At 44.2% G+C, this 24,833-nt stretch overlaps 1 protein-coding gene across 1 annotated transcript in view; it reads right to left on the reverse strand.

Moving 5' to 3' along the window:
• The window catches only part of LOC134339504 (zinc finger SWIM domain-containing protein 4-like), a 155,368-nt gene that overhangs the window by 106,230 nt on the left and 24,305 nt on the right, over nt 1-24,833 (reverse strand). The gene's annotated exons all lie outside the window — the stretch shown is intronic.

Raw genomic sequence — 24,833 nt, forward strand, 5'->3', positions numbered from 1 at the left:
GTGGTGTTCAAAGGTGCTTACCAATATCAGCAGTCAAATATCAAATGCCATAAGACATAGGAGCCGAATTAGGCCATTCAGCCCATCAAATTTGTTCTGCCATTTCATCAAGGCTGATTTATTATCCTTCTCCACCCCATTCTCCTGCCTTCTCAGGGATGTTCTTCTATTCTGAGGTTGTGCCCTCTGGTCCTAGACTCGCCCAGTAATGGAATCATCCTCGCCACATCCACTGTATCAGGTCTTTCATTACTTACTAGGTTTCAATAAAATCTACCTTCATTTTTCTAAACTCCAATGGGTGTCAAACACTCCTCATACATTAACCGTCCAAGTTTGGTACATTGAAACATTGACAGTCCCTTTGCTCACACAGATGCAAAGTAGGCAGTCAAGAAACAAAGAAACAAAAAAAAAACTAACTTTAGAAACTGTAAATCTAATATAAAAATATAAAATGTTGGGAATATTCAGCGGATCAGACTGCTCCTATGAGAAAAGAAGTTGAGCCAACTTACCCAAGCAATAAGTCAGCCTTTGACAAGTGGAAGAGAGAAAACTAACGAGCAAAATTAACCCAAGTTTGTGCCCAGAACAATCTTAGAGTCATCAAAAGAGAGCTCAAAGTTTGGGTCACTGATTTTATCTTATCATTTATGCTATAACCTGCTTTTAATATGATTTTTAAAAATCTAGAATTTTGACAGCATGCTGATAAAATAAATTTCAATTTATTTAGACAATTTACAGATCTTTTACCAGCTGATATACTCGATTCTTTCCATTTTCCCTTGCAATTTCTTATAATATGTGCCAAATGAGATTTGGTATGTCACCAATGACTCTTGCAAATTTCTTACAGAAACTTTGCAGGTATACCATAGATGTGATGCAACCTCACATAACCAAGGTCACAGCCTGACTGTGATAGAAAGTTCAAACATAATGCATGTGATACATAAAATACTCTACAGAGGTTGCAGATTAAGAGAAAGATCATTATTGCATATCTCATTCCACTGTAATTCAAATCATACTGTTTTGTGGGGAACACACATTCCAAAGTAACAGCTTTTGTCTGTAAACCATCAAAATAGAAACACGGGGATAGGATGAGTTCATTAAGGCCCTGAAGCCTTTCTGACGTTCAGTTAGATCATGGCTTTCCAGTTCCACTGTTCCCACCTCTCTTAGATACTTTTACCTACTGACGATCTTACACTTTCAGTTGAAAAGGTGAAAACCTTAGCTTCCACAAACTTTTCCGGACAAAAGTGTCAGGTTTTCATAACCATACATGTGAAAAGATATTTCCTAATTTCATGCCTTAGTAATCCAGCTCAGAAATGGAGATCATGCACCTTTCTCCTGGATTTCCTCATGACAGGAAATAGCTTCTCTCTATTCTACTGAATCTCTTAATCACTGAACCACTTTGATGAGATCACCCCTCGGTCTCCTAAAGGGAAGATAAATCAGGTTTTTTTTTAATCCTTTTAAGCCTTGATAGCCTTCCCAAGGTTAATATCCTTCCTGCCCAAAAATGAAGATATTTGAGATGGATTTCTATCACTTGGGTTACTGAAGCTTAACCAAGGCCCTACACACTAAAGCATTATGTTGTAATTTCTGTATTGAAATGGCGCTTAGACAGGGCAGGATTTCATGAGTGTTCCTGATTGCCATTTATATTATTTAATGAGATGCACATGGACATCCAAATCCAAACAATAAGAAACCACTGGAGTACTGCATGCAGTTCTGGTCACCACACTATAGAAAGGATGTGATGCATTGGAGAAGGTGCATAGGAAGTTCTCCAGGATGTGAACTGGACGTTAGACCACACTTGTAGTATTGTTTTCAGTTCCAGTTGCCTCATTAAAGGAAGGATCAGGAAGCTTTAGAGAAGAAGGTGCAGAGGAGATTTATCAGAATGCTGCCTGGATCAGAAAGCATGTCTTATGAGGATAGGTTGAGTGAGCTAGGGCTTTTTTCTTGGGAGCGAAGGAGAATGAGAGGCAACTTGATCGAGATGTACAAGATGATAGAGGGCATAGATAGAGTGGATAGCCAGAGACTTTTTCCCAGGGTGGAAATAGCTAATACTAGTAGGCATAATTTTAGGCCAAATGAAGCAAAGTATAGGGGCAGGGAAGTCAGAGGTAGGCTTTTTTAAACACAGAGAGTAGTGAGGACATGAAATGTGCTCCTGGAATAGTCGTAGAGGCTGAAACATTAGGCATGTTTAAGATAGGCACATGGATGATTGAAAAATCTATGGCTATGCTGGAGAAAAGGGTTAGATTAAGCTCAGAGTAGGTTAAAAGGTCGGCATAATATCATGGGCTGAAGGGCCCGTATATTGCACTGAGCGAGACTGTTCTATAGTCTATGTTCCATGTTTCCTAAGATAGAGTGCTTCATTTAGGAGGAGAGACTGAGATTACTTTGTCAGAAGAGAGGAGGCTTTAGGGGGAACCTGATGGGCACATAGATTTAATTTAGGACTTAGAAGGCATCTGAGTCTTTTCATCCAGAGGATGGTTGGAACCTGGAACAAACTGTCTGAAACTGTCTGTCACAATATTTAAACATTTAGATAGCTACTTGAAACCCAATGTGCAGAAGGCTTTAGACCAAGTGCTGGTAAATGGGATTAGATTTAGTTAAGATGGCACTAAGCTGCAGGCTCCATCAAGATCTGAGGCCGAAGGTCACTGTGTGATGACACTTGCAGGCTGCCCCCAACACATCACGAGGTGTGTTGGTTGTTAATGCAGGACACCTTTCACTGTAGGTTCTGACGCAGATGCAATAAATAAATCTGAATCTGAATATGAATTAGGACAAATGGTTACTTGATGCTCAGCAGGCACATAATGGGCCAAAGGGCCTGTTTTTGTGCTGTAAAACTCTATGACACCATGATATTCCCTTTAACACACACAAAGTGCTGGAAGCTGGCTAACAAAATGAAAGACTCCCATCCACCCTGTACATTCTCTTCTCCCCTCTTCCGTCTGAATAGATGCAAAAGCCTGAAAGCATGTACCATCAGGCTCAAGGACAGCTTCTACCTCGGTGTCATCAGACCACTGAATGGTTTTCTAGGACGCTAAGATGGACTTTTGACCTCACAATCTACCTCGCTATGATCTTATACTTTGTTCACCTGTACTGTACTTTCTCTGTAGCTGTTACACTCTAATCTGCATTGTTATTGTTTTACCTTGTACTGCCTCAATGCACTGTTGTAATGAATCCATCTGTATGAAAAGTAAGCAATATGAGGTTTTCACTGAACTTCGCCAATGTGACAATAATAAACAATTTACCAATTCCATCTCCCATTCCTTTGCCCAATAAGCTGAAGATCTCCAGCCATGAGGTCGTCTCTCACACTTGGGAGCTGCCTTGTTGCTATTTCCATTTCCAAGCAACAGCATCAGCACCTGAAGGGCAGACAGCTCTACAAAGACCTCAGATGCAAATTGTGACCACAGCGTTGTCACTTTTAAGCCCATCATCCACAGATCTAATTTCCTCTGATGACTGGACATGTAGGTTTTTTTTTATTTATTTGGAATAGTGGAGATTGAAGACAGATTTCACCAAGAAGTAAAACGAAAAGATAAAATGTTCCCAAAGAAAAGACCCACTTCTCTTCGACAGTTGCTAACCATGGGACATACAGTGTGTAGATTCAAGGTAAATTTCAGAAAGATTTAGAGAGTTCAAGAATTTCTTTACACCCAAAAAGAAGGCACACATTCAATGTTTTAGGACGAGCTTCTTCCCCTCTGCCATCAGATTTCTGAAAGGACAATCAACCCGTGTACACTACCTCACTACTTTTTTCTCTATCTTTTTAAACTACTTATTTAATTTAATATCTTTCTGATTGTAAATTTATAGTCTTGTTACGTATTGCATTGCACATATCGTCAGTGATATTAAACCTGATTCTGATTCTGAAGTGAGACGGAATTGGAGTATGCTGCCTGAAGGAGGTGGGGGAATACAGGCACATTTAAAAGTTACTGAATCAGTACCCAAAGAGCTGTGACACACAGGCCGGAAGTCTGAAAGTGGCAAGTGAGATTAGTCTAAAGGGGCAGCACGATAGCATAACAGTTATTGTAATACTATTACAGCACCAGCAACATGGGTCCAATTTCCACTGCTACCTGAAAGGAGTTTGTATGTTCTCGCTGTGATTGTGTGGGTTTCCCCCGGGTGCTCGGGTTTCCTCCCACATTCCAAAGACATGCAGGTTAGTAAGTTAATTGGACACAGGGTGTAACTGGGTGGCACAGGCTTGTTAAGTTTGAACGGCCTGTTACCATGTTGCGTCTCCAAATAAAGTAAATAGGTAGACATATGGATGATAGAAAAATGGAGGGCTATGTAGGAGGGAAGGGTTAGATTGAACTTACATAGGTTTAGGACTGAATACCCTCAAATGAACTTATTTTTATAATTATTTTATACAGCACGGTAACAGGCACTTCCGGCTCAATGGGTTTGTGACGCCCCAATTATACCCCATGTGACCAATTAACCTACTAACCCACACATCTTTAGAATATGGGAGGAAACACACACGTGCTCAGGAGGAGAACGTACAAACTCCTTACCGTCGGTAGTGGAATTGAATCCAGGTTGCTGGCTCTGTGACAGCGTTACACTAACCTCAATGCTACTCTGCTGTCCCGTTATATTAATCTTACTTGCCAGTTTCTGGCTTCCAGCCCTGTGGGTTACAGCACTTTGAGAACTGACTCAGTAACTGCACTCTCCACCTATTCAAGCAATACTCTCTCACTTAAAGAATTTCCTAAACTCTCTTCTAAATCTTTCTAAAAATGAGCTTAAATCTAAGCTCCATGGTCACTGACCGTCAAAGGGAAATGGGTCTTTTCTTTTGGAACATTTACCTTTTTGTTTCACTCTTTGGTTAAAGTGGTATCCCCAAACTGTAACTGAAGAGAGCAAACCGGTGCTTTTGTTCCACAGAAACCCACAGGGTCAAGCATTCCTACAGCTGTCCTCCTGACGTCATGCTTCCTGACAGTGAAGACAGTGCAGCTCTTCTGTTGCAGTCAGAGCCTCATTGCTGTGGTTACACTGGGCCCTACTCTAACTTCTGAGACTTGATGAGCTCTCCCAACAATCTCCATTCCTTTATCGTACAAAAAGATGACGACGCAAAAGCATTGCCTGATGACATAAACATCGATTTCTCCTACTTCTGGTGGCTTCTGCACCCTCCCCCTTCTCTCTTTTCCCACTCCCCATTCTGACTCTCCTCTTTACCCTTCTCTTATTCTCAGCAGCTCATCACCTCCCTCTGGTGTCTCTCTCCGGTCCCCTTTTCCCATGGTCCACTCTCCTTTCCTGCTGCATTCCTTCTTCTTCAGCCCCTTCCACCTATCCCCTCCCAGCTCTTTACTTCATCCCCCCCACCCACCCACCTTCTGCCTCACCTGGTCTCACCTAGCACCTGCCAGCTTGTAGTGCTTCCCCTCCCCCCCCCCCACCTTCTTATTCGGGCTTCTTCCCCCATCTTTTCCAGTCCTGATAAAGGGTCTCGGCCCAAAATGTCGACGACGGGGATCTGCTGATTTCCTGTGTTCTGTAACACACCTGGCTGTGGTTCGTCACAGGAACATTGATGCACTTGAGGAACCCGGGAACGAGGTGTGAATAACTGGTAAAGATGAGACGAGGGCAGAGCGGCTGATAAAAAGTACAGTACACAAAAGGCATACCTCTGACACCTTCCAGCACAATGTGCAAACTGCAATCAGGAAGCTGATATCGAAGAAGCTGTTTGTTCTCCTTCCTTCTTAGAGAGAATCAGAGTACCCAGCTGGATAAATGCAATACGCTAGTCCCTGAATATCCCTGAACAAGCCTGTGAAATGAAAAGTAAACGAAAAGAGGCCTGGAGACTAGTCTCGGAGCATTTGCTTTTACTGAGGGTGATAATGACGCGCAAAGGAAAGTGAGAGAGTTACGAAAATAAACAGGAAAATAATGAGAGACAACTATAAAAACCAGAGCAGTTAAACATTCAGGCAAAGACTTTATTTTTAAAACTTTGACAATCTTCTATAAATGCAGGTTGGAGGGTGTCCAAACTGGCTTCATCATGGCCTGGTATGGAAACAACAAAGCCCAGGAACAGAGAAGTGGTGGATACAGCCCAGACAACCTAATAAAAGGTCTCAGCCGAAATATCCACTCTTCATTCCCTCTATAGATGCTGAATTCCTCCAGCATTTTGTGCTTTACTCTGGATTTTCAGCACCTGCAGAATCTTTTGTGTTACAGACAAAGCCCTCCCCACCACTGGGCACATTTCCAAGGAACGCTGCCACAAGAAAGTAGACCCATCATAGAACATCTCCACCATCCAGACCATGCTCTTGTTTCACTAACAACATCAGGCAGGAGGTACAGCAGCCCTAGGTCCCAGACCACCAGGTTCAAGAACAATTATTACCCTACAACCATCAGGCTCCTGAACCAGTTTGCATAACTTCACTCATTGCAACTCTGAACTGATTCCACAACCTACTGGTTCACAGTCAAGGAATCTACAACTCATGTTCTCAGTATTGTTTTATTTTATTTTGCACAATTTGTCAGTCTTTGTCTATATACAGTTTTTCATAAATTTTATTGTATTTATTTTCCCTTAAATGCCTGCAAGTAAATGAATCTCAAGGTACTATATAGTGACACATTGTCATTGTCATACTTTATTGATCCCGGGGAAAATTGGTTTTCGTTACAGTTGCACCATAAATAATTAAACAGTAATAAAACCATAAATAGTTAAATAGTAATATGTACATTATGCCAGGAAATAAGTCCAGGACCAGCCTATTGGCTCAGGGTGTCTGACCCTCCAAGGGAGGAGTTGTAAAGTTTGATGGCCACAGGCAGGAATGACTTCCTATGACGCTCTGTGTTGCATCTCGGTGGAATGAGTCTCTGGCTGAATGTACTCCTGTGCCCACCCAGTACATTATGTAGTGGATGGGAGACATTGTCCAAGATGGCATGCAACTTGGACAGCATCCTCTTTTCAGACACTACCGTCAGAGAGTCCAGTTCCATCCCCACAACATCGTTGGCCTTACAAATGAGTTTGTTGATTCTGTTGGTGTCTGCTACCCTCAGCCTGCTGCCCCAGCACACAACAGCAAACATGATCGCACTGGCCACCACAGACCCATGGAACATTCTCAGCAGCGTCCGGCAGATGTTAAAGGACCTCAGTCTCCTCAGGAAATAGAGACAGCTCTGACCCTTCTTGTAGACAGCTTCAGTGTTCTTTGACCAGTCCAGTTTATTGTCAATTTGGATCCCCAGGTATTTGTAATCCTCCACCATGTCCACACTGACCCCCTAGATGGAAACAGGGGTCACCAGTACCTTAGCTCTCCTCAGGTCTACCACCAGCTCCTTGGTCTTTTTCACATTAAGCTGCAGATAATTCTGCTCACACCATGTGACAAAGTTTCCTACCGTAGCCCTGTACTCAGCCTCATCTCCCTTGCTGATGCATCCAACTATGGCAGAGTCATCAGAAAACTTCTGAAGATGACAAGACTCTGTGCAGTAGTTGAAGTCCGAGGTGTAAATGGTGAAGAGAAAGGGAGACAAGACAGTCCCCTGTGGAGCCCCAGTGCTGCTGATCACTCTGTCGGACACACAGTGTTGCAAGCACAGGTACTGTGGTCTGCCAGTCAGGTGATCAAGAATCCATGACACCAGGAAAACATCCACCTGCATCGCTGTCAGCTTCTCCACCAGCAGAGCAGGGCGGATAGTGTTGAATGCACTGGAGAAGTCAAAAAACATGACCCTCACAGTGCTCGCTGGCTTGTCCAGGTGGGCATAGACACGGTTCAGCAGGTAGACGATGGCATCCTCAACTCCTAGTCGGGGCTGGTAGGCGAACTGGATACGTATTTTGATAATAAATTTACTTTGACTTGACTAATAACTTAAAATCTTCAAAGAAAGAGTTAGACATACAAGATAATATACTTCTGATTAGTTGTTCTATATTCCTTCCAGTTTCTCCTCCCCATCCCTGGGCTTCAGGCTTGCCGTATGAATGACGGTTGTGGCACAGAGGTGGAAAGGTGAACATTACTGGCTGTCCTTGGCCTTCAAAGCTTGGTTCCAAGTACTCAGGTTACAAGTACAAATGAGCAGGGGTAGGCCACTCAGCCCCTTAGGGCTGCGCACTAATCAACAGGATCACGGCCAATCCACGCTGACCCATTTCCTATTCTTATTCCAACATGCTGGTCCATGGCCTCCTCTATGGTCATGATGAGGTCACACTCAAGCTGCAGAGGCAACACCTCATAGACTGTCTGGGTAGCCTCCAAAATGAAAATCAATTTCCCTAACATCCAGTAATTTCTCTCCTTCCCCGTTCTCACTTTTTCCATTTTGGCTCTCTGCTCACCCCTTCTCTTCTCCTCACCTGTCTATTACCTCCCTCTGAGGCTCCTCCTCCTTTCCTCTCTTCCATGGTCCACAGTCCTTTCATTCTGCACCTACCACCTCCCTGCTTGTCACTTCATCCCCTGGCACCCATCCCCCACCAAGCCACCGTTCCTCACCTGATCTCACCAATCACATGCCAGCTTGCACTCCTGTCACTTCCCACCACTTTCTTATTATAGCTTCTGACCCCTTCTTTTCCAGTCCTCATGACGGGTCTCAGTCTGAAAAATTAACTGTTTATTCCCTGCCATAGCTGCTGCCTGACCTGTTGAGTTCCTCCAACATTTTGTGTGTGGGTCTCAACTCCTCTTTCTGCATCAATTCTCCATAATGCTGAATTCCTCAATCTTTCAAATACTTCACCATCCTCAGGGGTAGAGAATTCCAAAGATTTACCACTCCCGAGAGAAGGCATTTCTAACTACTTCAGTTTTAAATGACGGGCTAGTTGTTTTGTAGTTTTGTTCTCGTGCTCATAACACTTCCAGTTGAGAAAATATCAAGCTGTCAAGACTCCTTAGGACCTTATCTGTTTGGATCAGATCATTCCAGGGCATACTTATCCAAACTACCCAACCTCTTTTGTTAGGACAAACCTCTTATCCCAAGAACTGCCACTAATACTACTGTATTCTCTTTTATATAATGGGAGCAAAACAGTACACGGTATTCCAATTGACATTGGAATACCTTGGGTAGCTGTAACAAATTTCCCTATTCTTAAACTCCAATCCCTTTACAACAGGACAGCACAATAGCGTAATACTTTACAGCACAAGTGATCTGGGTTCAATTCCTCCCACGTCTGTACGGAGTTTGTACTTTTTCCCTGTGACTGTGTGGTTTCCTTTGGGTGGTCCAGTCTCCTCACACATTCCAACAATACAGTATATGGGTTACGGTTAGTTAGTCGTAGGAATACCATGCCAGCACTGGAAAAATGGTGACACTTGCAGGCTGCCCCAGCACAATTCTCTGACTGTGTTGCTCAGTGATGCAAATGACGCATTTCACTGTATGTTTCAATGTTTTGATGTTCCTGTGACAAATAAAGCTAACCTTCAAAACTAATCTTTAAACTCCAATCTCTTCATAATAAAACCAACATGCTATTTGTCACTTCAACTATTTGTTGGACCTGTCTCCTAATTTTTTTTTTGTTTTGTTCACTGGAACACATAGATACCTCTGAATTCACTCATTTATGGTCTCTCTCCATTTAGATAATAATCTTGTTTTTGATTCCAGTTAGCGTAACATTATTACAGCACCTGCAATTGCTGATCTGGGTTCAATTCCTGCTGCTGTTTATAAGGAGTTTGTACGTTCCCCCCATGATCATGTGGGTTTTCTCCCATATTCTAAAGATGAACAGGTTAGGGTTGCTAAGTTGTGGGCATGCTACGCTAGTGCTGGAAGCATGGCAAAACATGCGGACTGCCCCCAGCTCATCCTTGGACTGTATTGGTTGTTGATGCAAATGACACATTTCACTGGATGTTTCGATATACATGTGACAAATAAAGCTAATCTTTATAAATATTCGACGTCAACGTGGCTATCCCTCGAGGTCGAGGATGATGGTCTTCATTCTAAAGAAGTAGCCCACAGAGTGAAGACACCTGTCCGTGTATTTGTTTAACGTGTACTTGATGTTGCACTCCAAGAAGCACACGATACTTCACAAATCAACCAACTGATTCCAATGGCATGGAAACCACGACGATTGGAGCTGATGGATTTGTTGCAGCCTTCATCCGCCTTCACAGCCGTTGAGTTCGAAGTAACTTCGTCCGCCTGTTCCACCGTTGAGGTCTTGGTTGGATTGTTCTTTGTCAGGGACCTCACCCTTGACCTTACCGCCATGGGTGACCCTACCAGGAGCATAGCTCCAGACAGCATTGCTCTCGAGATCACAGGACCACACAAGCTTCTCCACCGCGACAAGGTGACAATCCACGGAGAATATCATAGTGGCATTCAAAAGACTTTTAGACAAACACATGAACATGAAATGCATAGAGGAATATGGATGATGTGTAGGGAGAAAGGATTAAAGTAAACTGGCATCATGTTCAGCACAGACAACGGGCCTGTTCTTCTGCTATTCTGTTCTATGGACAATTGAAGGTAGCCAATTGAGCTACAAACCTCCACGTCTTTTAGTCTTTAAGTCCTGAAGCAGGGTCTCGGCCTGAAACGTCGGCTGTTTACTCTTTCCTATAGGTGCTGCCTAATCTGGTGAGTTCTTCAACATTCTGTGTGTGTGGCTGCGTCTTTGGAAATGTGGGAAGAAAGTGGAGCACCTGGAGGAAGCCGTGTAACAGGAAGAACATGTAAACTCCAGACATTCAGTATTAGAGATCAGGACTGAACCCAGGCAACTGGAGCTGCGGTCACAGGGAGAACATGTGACGTCCATACGTTCAGTCTTGGAGATGGGGATTGAACCCAGGTGTTTGGATCCATGAGGCTGCAACTCAAATATCTGCCATGTGGCTGCCTGTGGCTCTTACTTTGGCCTTTAGGATACCAATCAGCACATATCTTGACCTTGCCCCTATCATAATCAATACCTACTTGTTTCCACAGTGGCCAGTGTCAAGCTGTAAGGCAATTTCCCCATGAGCAATAGAGCCAAACCCAACCTGCTGTCTTTCATTTGTCCTGGTGCATGGACCATGACATGGCAGACAGGTGAAGAATGGCCCCTCAGTAAAAGGGTACGGGAACTAATTGATATACAGCACTGTGCTCGAAATGATGGGGTATGATTGCTGGTATTTTCTTTGTGTCTACTATCTGTCAGAATTGTTAAAATATTTTCTATGCTAAGCTCCATCTGTGACACGTGTTCTTTATTGATGAAATGCCAAACAGATGTAAGGATTTATTGATTGTACAAAGGAGCAAACTACCACCACAAGCATAAAAATGGGCTAATTTTCATCCTTGAGGCATTTTGACCCAACCAAGTTTGAATTTGTTTCAACAGGGACAATTAGAGAAGATTTTTTTCAATAACGATAGCCAATTAACAACACTGTTATGTCTCAACTGCCAACGCAGCTTTCCTTTCCATTGAAAGACTAAACCTATGTTTCTCATTTCCTCCTTGCATAGTTGAGAGATCGAGCTTAAGGAATAGGAATACTACTAGACCTTGTTAAGCCTGATCCTATGTATCTAGTCCGGCTCAGCCACTGAAACCTTCAGCATTGAAACCAGGTCAAATTTTCTCAGCCACCTGAGAAGATCCGATTTATCCATAATGATTCTCTTGAACGTCAATGTGCATGAATTGAAAAGCCTACAAAAAGTAATAAATACAGCCCATCTAGCACAGGAAAAGCCCTCCCTACCATTGAACACATCTACAAAGAGCCCTGCCGTAAGAAAGCAGCATCCATCATCAATGACCCCACCATCTAGCCCATGCTTTCTTCTTGCTTCTGCCATTGGGAGGGCAGTATAGAAGCCTTAGGTCCCACACCACCAGATTCAGGAACAGTCATTACCCTTCCACCATCAAACTCCTGATGGATAACTTCACCCACCTCAACACAATGAACTGATCCCACAACTTATGGACTCACTCTCAAGGACTCTACAACGTATGTTCTCAATATTTTTTTTAATTATTAGGGTTTTCTTGCAATTGCACAGTTCGTCCTTGTCACGTTTGTGGTACTGGGAAGCCGAGTGGTCGTGAATAACACACGAGAGAGATGGAGAGGTGAGGAACAAGCATGCAGCTACTTGTTTTGCTTCTCAGTCATTTACCCAGAATGCCTTCTCCCGTTACATTCAGTGTGCAATACGGAGGGAAACTTGACAACAACTTGTAAGGGTAAAAATATACATGAATGCATAACTTGTCCCTACCTTCCCATTTTAAAGGTTTCTCCCCCTTCCCATTCAGCGGCTGAAGTATTAACATTCAATACAGTAATCAACAAATTCAACCAACAAGAAAAAATATTTTTTCTAAACTAGGGAAGGAGGGTATACTTCCTCTATTTCCAGACATAACTCCGGAGATTATTCTGCCTCATGTGCTGGGTGTTAGTCACTAGAGAGTCAATCTGTCTAGAGGCCACTGGTTCCTATGAGGGTACAGACGACCCTCATTTCCCAAAAGTCATTTTATTTCTTGATAGTGTATGTATAGTTTTTAGCTTGGGTACTGTACTGTCAGTAGAGGACACATCAGAAAAATGGGGGAGTACTGGCCGTGTCATTTGGTCTTAACGGAGGTACTGCAGCAGTCTCAGAATCCCGTCCAATTTTTACATCTTGATCGGCCAATTTGTGTTGGTTTTCAGTAGCCTCAGAAGTGAGCAAAATGCCCTCTCCAGATCCTGTGGTTACTACCAGCCTCCACTGCATATGACACAGGACCAGTTTATGCCACCACTGTCACAGTTATCCACTTTGTTCCAGAGATGTATGTCCAAACAAGTACTCTCTCTCCTGCTGTTAAATTTCTGTACTTCACTTGGCACGTCTCTCTACTTGGATTTTCTGTTCGTTTAGCACAATCTGTTTTCTGTTGCGGGGGGGGGGGCGGGTCTGAGCAGGTCAAGCCGGATGCGAAGCTGCCTCTTCATTGACGCAGTTGCTGGAGCCATTTTGGTGGAGGCGTGAGATGTGTTGTGGTATATCAGTGTCTGTGAGAGATGGTGGCGTGAGATGTGTTGTGGTATATCAGTGTCTGTGAGAGATGGTGGCGTGAGGTGTGTTGTGGTATATCAGTGTCTGTGAGAGATGGTGGCGTGAGGTGTGTTGTGGTATATCAGTGTCTGTGAGAGATGGTGGCGTGAGATGTGTTGTGGTATATCAGTGTCTGTGAGAGATGGTGGCGTGAGATGTGTTGTGGTATATCAGTGTCTGTGAGAGATGGTGGCGTGAGATGTGTTGTGGTATATCAGTGTCTGTGAGAGATGGTGGCGTGAGGTGTGTTGTGGTATATCAGTGTCTGTGTGTTGTGGTATATCAGTGTCTGTGAGAGATGGTGGCGTGAGATGTGTTGTGGTATATCAGTGTCTGTGAGAGATGGTGGCGTGAGATGTGTTGTGGTATATCAGTGTCTGTGAGAGATGGTGGCGTGAGGTGTGTTGTGGTATATCAGTGTCTGTGAGAGATGGTGGCGTGAGATGTGTTGTGGTATATCAGTGTCTGTGAGAGATGGTGGCGTGAGGTGTGTTGTGGTATATCAGTGTCTGTGAGAGATGGTGGCGTGAGGTGTGTTGTGGTATATCAGTGTCTGTGAGAGATGGTGGCGTGAGGTGTGTTGTGGTATATCAGTGTCTGTGAGAGATGGTGGCGTGAGATGTGTTGTGGTATATCAGTGTCTGTGAGAGATGGTGGCATGAGGTGTGTTGTGGTATATCAGTGTCTGTGAGAGATGGTGGCGTGAGGTGTGTTGTGGTATATCAGTGTCTGTGAGAGATGGTGGCGTGAGGTGTGTTGTGGTATATCAGTGTCTGTGAGAGATGGTGGCGTGAGATGTGTTGTGGTATATCAGTGTCTGTGAGAGATGGTGGCGTGAGATGTGTTGTGGTATATCAGTGTCTGTGAGAGATGGTGGCGTGAGGTGTGTTGTGGTATATCAGTGTCTGTGAGAGATGGTGGCGTGAGGTGTGTTGTGGTATATCAGTGTCTGTGAGAGATGGTGGCGTGAGATGTGTTGTGGTATATCAGTGTCTGTGAGAGATGGTGGCGTGAGGTGTGTTGTGGTATATCAGTGTCTGTGAGAGATGGTGGCGTGAGGTGTGTTGTGGTATATCAGTGTCTGTGAGAGATGGTGGCGTGAGATGTGTTGTGGTATATCAGTGTCTGTGAGAGATGGTGGCGTGAGGTGTGTTGTGGTATATCAGTGTCTGTGAGAGATGGTGGCATGAGGTGTGTTGTGGTATATCAGTGTCTGTGAGAGATGGTGGCGTGAGATGTGTTGTGGTATATCAGTGTCTGTGAGAGATGGTGGCGTGAGGTGTGTTGTGGTATATCAGTGTCTGTGAGAGATGGTGGCGTGAGGTGTGTTGTGGTATATCAGTGTCTGTGAGAGATGGTGGCGTGAGGTGTGTTGTGGTATATCAGTGTCTGTGAGAGATGGTGGCGTGAGATGTGTTGTGGTATATCAGTGTCTGTGAGAGATGGTGGCGTGAGGTGTGTTGTGGTATATCAGTGTCTGTGAGAGATGGTGGCGTGAGGTGTGTTGTGGTATATCAGTGTCTGTGAGAGATGGTGGCGTGAGGTGTGTTGTGGTATATCAGTGTCTGTGAGAGATGGTGGCGTGAGGTGTGTTGTGGTATATCAGTGTCTGTGAGAGATGGTGGCGTGAGGTGTGTTGTGGTATATCAGTGTCTGTGAGAGATGGTGGCGTGAGATGTGTTGTGGTATATCAGTGTCTGTGAGAGATGGTGGCGTGAGATGTGTTGTGGTATATCAGTGTCTGTGAGAGATGGTGGCGTGAGGTGTGTTGTGGTATATCAGTGTCTGTGAGAGATGGTGGCGTGAGGTGTGTTGTGGTATATCAGTGTCTGTGAGAGATGGTGGCGTGAGATGTGTTGTGGTATATCAGTGTCTGTGAGAGATGGTGGCGTGAGGTGTGTTGTGGTATATCAGTGTCTGTGAGAGATGGTGGCGTGAGGTGTGTTGTGGTATATCAGTGTCTGTGAGAGATGGTGGCGTGAGATGTGTTGTGGTATATCAGTGTCTGTGAGAGATGGTGGCGTGAGGTGTGTTGTGGTATATCAGTGTCTGTGAGAGATGGTGGCGTGAGGTGTGTTGTGGTATATCAGTGTCTGTGAGAGATGGTGGCGTGAGGTGTGTTGTGGTATATCAGTGTCTGTGAGAGATGGTGGCGTGAGATGTGTTGTGGTATATCAGTGTCTGTGAGAGATGGTGGCGTGAGGTGTGTTGTGGTATATCAGTGTCTGTGAGAGATGGTGGCGTGAGGTGTGTTGTGGTATATCAGTGTCTGTGAGAGATGGTGGCGTGAGATGTGTTGTGGTATATCAGTGTCTGTGAGAGATGGTGGCGTGAGGTGTGTTGTGGTATATCAGTGTCTGTGAGAGATGGTGGCGTGAGATGTGTTGTGGTATATCAGTGTCTGTGAGAGATGGTGGCGTGAGATGTGTTGTGGTATATCAGTGTCTGTGAGAGATGGTGGCGTGAGGTGTGTTGTGGTATATCAGTGTCTGTGAGAGATGGTGGCGTGAGATGTGTTGTGGTATATCAGTGTCTGTGAGAGATGGTGGCGTGAGGTGTGTTGTGGTATATCAGTGTCTGTGAGAGATGGTGGCGTGAGATGTGTTGTGGTATATCAGTGTCTGTGAGAGATGGTGGCGTGAGGTGTGTTGTGGTATATCAGTGTCTGTGAGAGATGGTGGCGTGAGGTGTGTTGTGGTATATCAGTGTCTGTGAGAGATGGTGGCGTGAGGTGTGTTGTGGTATATCAGTGTCTGTGAGAGATGGTGGCGTGAGGTGTGTTGTGGTATATCAGTGTCTGTGAGAGATGGTGGCGTGAGGTGTGTTGTGGTATATCAGGGTCTGTGAGAGATGGTGGCGTGAGGTGTGTTGTGGTATATCAGTGTCTGTGAGAGATGGTGGCGTGAGGTGTGTTGTGGTATATCAGTGTCTGTGAGAGATGGTGGCGTGAGATGTGTTGTGGTATATCAGTGTCTGTGAGAGATGGTGGCGTGAGATGTGTTGTGGTATATCAGTGTCTGTGAGAGATGGTGGCATGAGGTGTGTTGTGGTATATCAGTGTCTGTGAGAGATGGTGGCGTGAGATGTGTTGTGGTATATCAGTGTCTGTGAGAGATGGTGGCGTGAGGTGTGTTGTGGTATATCAGTGTCTGTGAGAGATGGTGGCGTGAGGTGTGTTGTGGTATATCAGTGTCTGTGAGAGATGGTGGCGTGAGGTGTGTTGTGGTATATCAGTGTCTGTGAGAGATGGTGGCGTGAGGTGTGTTGTGGTATATCAGTGTCTGTGAGAGATGGTGGCGTGAGATGTGTTGTGGTATATCAGTGTCTGTGAGAGATGGTGGCGTGAGGTGTGTTGTGGTATATCAGTGTCTGTGAGAGATGGTGGCGTGAGGTGTGTTGTGGTATATCAGTGTCTGTGAGAGATGGTGGCGTGAGGTGTGTTGTGGTATATCAGTGTCTGTGAGAGATGGTGGCGTGAGATGTGTTGTGGTATATCAGTGTCTGTGAGAGATGGTGGCGTGAGGTGTGTTGTGGTATATCAGTGTCTGTGAGAGATGGTGGCGTGAGGTGTGTTGTGGTATATCAGTGTCTGTGAGAGATGGTGGCGTGAGATGTGTTGTGGTATATCAGTGTCTGTGAGAGATGGTGGCGTGAGGTGTGTTGTGGTATATCAGTGTCTGTGAGAGATGGTGGCGTGAGGTGTGTTGTGGTATATCAGTGTCTGTGAGAGATGGTGGCGTGAGGTGTGTTGTGGTATATCAGTGTCTGTGAGAGATGGTGGCGTGAGATGTGTTGTGGTATATCAGTGTCTGTGAGAGATGGTGGCGTGAGCGTGAGGTGTGTTGTGGTATATCAGTGTCTGTGAGAGATGGTGGCGTGAGGTGTGTTGTGGTATATCAGTGTCTGTGAGAGATGGTGGCGTGAGGTGTGTTGTGGTATATCAGTGTCTGTGAGAGATGGTGGCGTGAGATGTGTTGTGGTATATCAGTGTCTGTGAGAGATGGTGGCGTGAGATGTGTTGTGGTATATCAGTGTCTGTGAGAGATGGTGGCGTGAGGTGTGTTGTGGTATATCAGTGTCTGTGAGAGATGGTGGCGTGAGATGTGTTGTGGTATATCAGTGTCTGTGAGAGATGGTGGCGTGAGGTGTGTTGTGGTATATCAGTGTCTGTGAGAGATGGTGGCGTGAGGTGTGTTGTGGTATATCAGTGTCTGTGAGAGATGGTGGCGTGAGATGTGTTGTGGTATATCAGTGTCTGTGAGAGATGGTGGCGTGAGATGTGTTGTGGTATATCAGTGTCTGTGAGAGATGGTGGCATGAGGTGTGTTGTGGTATATCAGTGTCTGTGAGAGATGGTGGCGTGAGATGTGTTGTGGTATATCAGTGTCTGTGAGAGATGGTGGCGTGAGGTGTGTTGTGGTATATCAGTGTCTGTGAGAGATGGTGGCGTGAGGTGTGTTGTGGTATATCAGTGTCTGTGAGAGATGGTGGCGTGAGGTGTGTTGTGGTATATCAGTGTCTGTGAGAGATGGTGGCGTGAGGTGTGTTGTGGTATATCAGTGTCTGTGAGAGATGGTGGCGTGAGGTGTGTTGTGGTATATCAGGAGGAAAGTGCTAAGATGCTGGTTGAGGGATTCACTTCCCACTGAAATCTCCAGGGCTTGTTTCATTGTTTGTACAAATCATTCAGCAAGGCCATTAGTGGCTGGATGACATGTTGCTCACTTGATGTGCTGAATACCATTTGCTTCCATAAATGCCTTGAGCTCTTCAGACAGGAGTTGTAGGCTATTGTCACTTACAGGCTGCTGAGGAAGCCCAGAATAGCTAAAGATGGAACGTAGCTCCTCAATGTGTTTTTCAGATGTACTGCTCTTTTTGATGGCAATGTCAGGCCATTTATTGTATGCGTCCACTACGACCAAGAACATGTGGCCTTCCACAGGTCCTGCAAAATCTATGTGAATCCTCAGCCATGTTTCTTCAGGCCATTCCCATGGATGCAAAGCAGAAAGCTGAGGAACTTTTCTCACTCACTGACAATATGGGCATGCTTTGGCCTTCTCTTCAATGGTTACATCCAGTCCTGACCACCAGGAGTAGTTGTGTGCGAGTTCTTTCACATGCACGACTCCACAGTGTCCTGTGTGTAGTTTGTGAAGCACTTTCTTTCTTGCTTGTACTGTGAGCTCCTTCCTTCGAACCTGGTAAGGTTTCAATTCTATGGTTGGCTCTCCTATCCATTCATGAATTACTATGCCAATACTCCAGAAAGAACATGGTCAGTACATGTGTGCTTCCAGACTTGCGCCACAGTGATCAGAGCTGTAGGTACTTCCTTGAAGGAAAAGATCTCTTTTCCGGTTGACTCTGGAGCAGTAACATCTAAGGAAAGTCTGGATAGCCTATCAGCATTCAAATGGTGCTTGGACCTCCTATATGTATATTGTACTGATGTGACGATAGTAACAGTGTTTAAGTTGCATTTGACTAGCAACCAAGGAAGGAATATCAAGGGGTGATAATCTGTCAGTAGTGTAAATCATCGACCAAAGTGAAATTAATGGAGTTTCTTAACTCCAAAGACAATTGAAAGTGCTTCTTGCTTGATCTGGGCATAGTAGCTTTCTGCCTTGCTTAATGTCTTGATGCAAAAGCATTTGAATATTCTTCACCAAAGGCAAGACGTGTGAGATGATTATCCCCACCACACAGGGTTGCAAGCCAACTGCATGGGCAGTGATGCGTTGAAGTGTGTGACTGCTTCAGATTGTGACAAAGCTGATTTGACCTTTTTAAAAACCTCTTTACAGTGATCTGTCCATTGCCAGTGTGTTGATTATTTAAAGCTCATGAAGTGGCTTCAGCATGTGAGCTAGGTTAGGAACAAACCTTGTGTAGTATGCTAGTAGTCCTATGAAAGATCTTAATTGACTTACACACTGCAGTGGATTGCCTTCACCTTTGATGGTGGCCTGTAAAGGTCTGAGTTGTCGATCACATTACCCAAATATTGAATCGACAGTCGAAATAACTCACACTTGTTCTCCCGGGCCCTTAGCCCATATAACTTGAGTTTTTGTAGTGCAGCATCCAAGTTTTGTTGGTGCTTATGCTCATTTTCCCCAGTAATGAGTAAGTCATCCAAATAGCACTGCCCCCCAGTCAACCCGTTCAGGATCTGGTTCATTGCTTGGTGTAAAAGTGCGGGACGGGAGCCAACATGATGCCACACATAAGCTTTTGGTACCTGAATATTCCTTTGTGACTTACTATGATCAAAAGTTCCTGTGACTCTGGATCCACATGCTTGACACAGTCAATCTTGCTAAATGTCTGTCCTCCGGCCAATTCGGCAAAAAGATCATCAATGAGGGGAAGAGGGTATTCAACGTAAGAACTGTGTTAATAGTTATCTTAAAGTCTCCACAATGTCTTAAAGACACATCCATTTTTAGGACAGGAGCCACTGGAGTTGCCCGTTTACTTTCACACGCTGGTTCCTCTGGACCGGTCTTCCACTTCAGCCTCTGCCTTTGGCTTGAGGGCATATGGAACAGGTCTTGCCTTCAGGCATTTGAGTGTTCTGTCAGGTTTAACATCCAGCCTAACACTGATTCCTTTCATACTGTCCAGTTCTCCTTTGAATACTTCTGTATGTTTCTTCAATCCCTCTTGTAGACCTCTGCTCCCAGCAATCGTGCACTTGGTGCTAGTTGACTTTGATCTTCTCCAACCACGAGCAGCCCAGAAGCACTGGATAACAACCTTTAACAACGTTCAGTAGAAGTTTCTTTCTCTGTTCATTAATCCCCACTATAACATGTACTACTCCCCTCAATGGAACAACCTCACAATTGTAAGTCTTTAAAGTCAACCTTGCTCCTTCTGGGGTGAGTTGCTGCAATTTCTCCTTGTGAACTATCTCTGACACCAGCGATATTGCAACACTTATGTCCACCTGTATCCTCACAGTGATTCCGTTCAACCGCTGGGTCACTCAACAGCCATCTTTGTGTCCCGAAACAGATAAAACACGCAAAGCTTCTTCAACCATAGAGTGAGAGTCACTCAGTCTGTTCTCAGTATGCTCCATCTTGTTCACATCTTTCTTTTTATTTCACAGGAGCGTTCAATATGTCCCCTTTTGCCATAGATTTGGCAATCTAAATTCTTACACCAGCATTCTTTTGCTGAATTCACAGTCTTGCTAAAATGGTAACATTGGTTGCCAATAGGTGTCTTATTTGTAAAGTCAGTAGAAACTTTATGAACTTGGGAAGATGTGGTTAATAGCTGTGCTTCTTTAGCTGCCATCTCCAGAGATGTACTAATCTCAATTGCCTTCTGTAATGTTAGTCTGTCTTCAGTAAGCAAACGCTTCTGAATTGCCTCAGTACGCAGACCACATACAAGTCTATCAAGCAATGTGTTATTCAGTGACTGCCCAAAATTAGTGTTCAGACAATTGCTTCAGCACTGCTACAAACTGTGAAATAGCTTACCTTCCTCTTGATTCCTTTTATGAAATCTAAAGCTCTCAGCAGTAATCAAAGGTTAGTGTCCTTTAAGACTTTAACTATGTCCTCATAAAGCTTACAGGTTGCAGCAGACTGCATAATAAAGTAAAAGTTTTTACACCCATCACAGTCAAAAAATCATCTGAAATTTGATTTACCAATGCAAAAAATTCAAATCTTTCAGTATATGAACTCTGTTGCTTTGCTGTTTTGTCATACAGCCCCATACTTCCGAACATTGTCGTCATTCTCAAACACAATCACGTTCCAGAAAAGTTAACTAATCTTACCCATTTCTCTCTTTCCCACTCTTACTTGTTTTATTTAATTTTCCTATTCTCCCCTCGGATTCTTCACTCATCACCTTTCCTGCGGCCATTTCCTCATGGCATGCTGCACCTTCTTCTTACTCATCCACATTACACAGCAGTACACCACCAGTGTTTCATGTGGATTTTTCTTGCCGAAGGGAACAGAACAATAAATATCACATAAAGATTTGTCACTTCGTCACCAGATATTATGTTTGTGGTACTGGGAAGCCAGGTAGCCATGACTAGCACACTGAAGAGACAGAGAGATGAGGAACAAATGTGCAGTGGTTTTTTTGCTTGTAAGTCATCTGCTCAGAATGCCTCCTCACATTACGCTCAGTATGTAACATATAGGGAAGTCTGATTAGCAACCTGTAAGGTTAAAAATATATGTAAGGGGGTTTCGTCTTTTATGTTACGGCGTAGGCTAATTAAAATGGCTTCTTTGTTATGTTATACTTGGGAATGCTTCTTTGTTATGTTAAACGCTGAGAAAGTTCTTGTGCTGGCAGTTTGTTTTGGATTATCTACTGATAAGAGGACAAATGAACCAATTGGGTTAGTTGTTATGTCTGTGGGGTGTCTGTAAGAGATTGTATGCGCGGGGTTTTGGGGGAGAAGGCGGGAGAGAGAGACAGAGGATGGACCAGGTGCTGTGATGTCCGCTAACGGGGTTGGACCCCGAGCAGAGCGTTCGGCGAGGAGAGGAGACGGAGACGGACTCGTGTGGAGCGTCTGGTCAACCACCATTGTTGGTCCCAGGCGGCCGGTCGAGGTGGTCCGAGGGGTCACAGGGTGAAGAAGAAGGGTCCTGAGCTCCAACTGTTTCTGCATGAAGAGATTGAACTTTGATAAGTGTGGCGCCTTTTATTTTCCTTTCATATTTTATTCTCTATTAATTATATAGTTCCAGTAATATCTATAAACTGTAAATCATTTAATCGTATCTGGTGTATTGTCTGTTAGTTGGGCGGGGTGGGGTACATCACACAGCATCCACACAAACTGATTGCCCAGTTTGGCGGGGCTGAGGCTGTTTCCCTAGACAACAGCGAGCCGAGCAACCCTGACGGTGGGCAGGGGAGCTACATATTCATGAATACACAAGACTTCTTTGTACATTTGTTGTACGTTTTTGTTTGTGTCTAATGTTTTTTATTGATTCTATTGCAATTCTTTACATCTGAGAATGCCTGCAAGAAAATGAATCTCTGGGTAGTACATGGTGACATATATGTACTTTGATAATAAATTTACTTTGAACTTTTACAGATGGACTACAGCACCGTGACAGGTTGCATCTCAGAGAGTGATGGGATCTGCTCTGCTCTGGACTGACAAGGGCTGCACAGAATGTAAACAGTGCCCTGTCCGTCATAGGCTCATCACTTTCTTCCATCCAGTCCGTTTTCCTGGTGTGTTGCTTCAGGAAGGCTAACAGTATCATCAAGTGTGTCTGCCACCCCAGCCATTCCATTTTCTCTCTTCTACCTTCTGGGAGTCGATACCAGAGCTTGGATGACCAGACCAGAAGCACAGCTTCTTCCCCACTGCTGTCAGACTCCTGAACCCATCACCTCTTTCACATCCTCTTCCAGGTGGTGCTACCATGTTCTCTGATGCTTAATGCTACCTCTTCTGTTATTTTCACTTTCGCACTTTTTTTGCACTACTTCAGTTGGCACTGAAATCCTTTCCACTGCTGGTTTTGTTCTCGTTACTGTATTTGTTGCTGTATTTATTAAAATTTTGACAATTTCTATAGATGCACAGTGGAGAGCATCCTGACTGGACACATCACAGCCTGGTATGGAAACACCAAAATAGCCAGGAATGGAAAAGTCTACAGAGAGTGGAGGATGCACCCAGTCGATGACAGACAAAGCTCTCCTCACCATTGAGCACATCTACAAGGATGGCAGCAACAAGAAAGCATGACCCTTTATCAAGGACCCCACCATCCAGGCCATGTTCTCTTCTCACTACTATCATCAGGCAGGAGATACAGAAAAAGCCTTAGGTCCCACACAACCAGGTTCAGGAACAGTTATTACCCTTCAACCATCAGGCTCCTGAACCAGTGTGGATAACTTCACTCTCCATATTTCTGAATTGATTCCACAACCTACAGATTCACTTTTAAGAACTCTTTACGAGTCATGTTCTCAGTATTATTTACTTTTATTTGTTCTATTTGTCTTCTTTTGCACGTTGGTAGTTTGTTAGTCTGAGTTTATGTATGGTTTTTCATAAATTCTATTGTATTTCTTTACTTTGCTCTAAATGCCTGCAAGAAAATGAATCTCAGGGTGGCATCTGGTGGCATATACACACTTTGACTTTGTCGTTACCATGTATACTGGTTATTCTGTGAACTTCAGGTGAACAAGGAATTTCTCTGCAACCTGGTTAATATAAGACAATACCATCTAGGAGCAGAATTAGGCCATTTGGCCCATCATCTCTGTTCTATCATTCCATCATGGCTGATTTATTATCCCTCTCAACTCCATTCTCCTGCTTTCCCCCATAACCTTTATCAATGTCCGTCTTAAATATACCCAATGACTTGGAGTGCACAGCCGTCTATGGCAAGGAATTCCACAGATTCACCACCCTCTGCTTCTCTGGTCTAAATGGACATCCCTCAATTCTGAGGCTGTGGTCCACTGGTCCAAGACTCACCCACTATCGGAAACATCCTCTCCAGACTCTATCCAGACCTTTCAATATTCTACAGTTTTCAATGAGAACTCCAGTGAGTACAGGCCCAGAAACATCAAATGCTTCTTTCATTCCTGGGAACATTCTCGTGAACCTCCTCTGGACCCTCTCCAACATCAGTACATCCCTTCTTAGATAAGGGGCCCAAAATTGCTCCAATACTCCAAGTGCAATCTGACCAATGCCTTATAAAGCTTCAGCATTAAATCTTTACTTTTGTATTCTAGTCCTCTCAAAATGAATACTAAAAACTTACTTCCTTACCACTGACTCAATCTGCAGGTTTACCTTTATGGAATCCTACACAAGGACCTCCAAGTTCCTCTGCACTTCTGATTTTTGAAAATTTTCCCCATGTCCTTCTGCTGAAGTGCATGGCCATACACTTCCCTACACCATATTCCTTACCCTGCTTCCACCTATCTTTGTACTGTCCACAAACTTGGCCATAAAGCCATCAATTCCTTCATCCAAATTATTGACATACAACGTGAGAAGAAGTGGTTCCAATACCAACCCTGGCAGCACACCACGAGTCACCGGCAGTCAACCAGAAAAGGCCCCCTTTATTCCCACTCTTTGCGTCCTGCCAGTCAGCCAATCTTCTATCCCTTCTAGTACCTTTCCCGTAATACCATGGGCTCTTATTTCATTAAGCAGTCTCATGTGTGACACTTTGTCTAAGGCCTTCTGAAAATCTAAATAAATAACATCCACTGACTCTCCTTTTCTATCCTGTCTGTTATTTCCTCAAAGAATTCCAACTGATCTGTCAGGCAAGATCTCCCCTTTAGAAAACCATGCTGATTCTGGCATATTTTATCCAAGTACCCCAAAACCACATCCTTAATAATAGACTCCAACATCTTTCCAACCACTGAATTGGGCTAACTGGTCTATATTTTTCTTTCTTCTGCCTCCCTCCCTTCTTAAAGAGCAGAGTGACATTTGCAATTTTCCAGTCCTCCAAGCCATTCTAGATTTTGGTGATCCTTGAAAGATCATTACTGCTTGCTTCCATAAT

The sequence above is a fragment of the Mobula hypostoma genome, chromosome 29, assembly GCF_963921235.1.
Source record: "Mobula hypostoma chromosome 29, sMobHyp1.1, whole genome shotgun sequence".
Lineage (NCBI taxonomy): Eukaryota > Metazoa > Chordata > Chondrichthyes > Myliobatiformes > Myliobatidae > Mobula > Mobula hypostoma.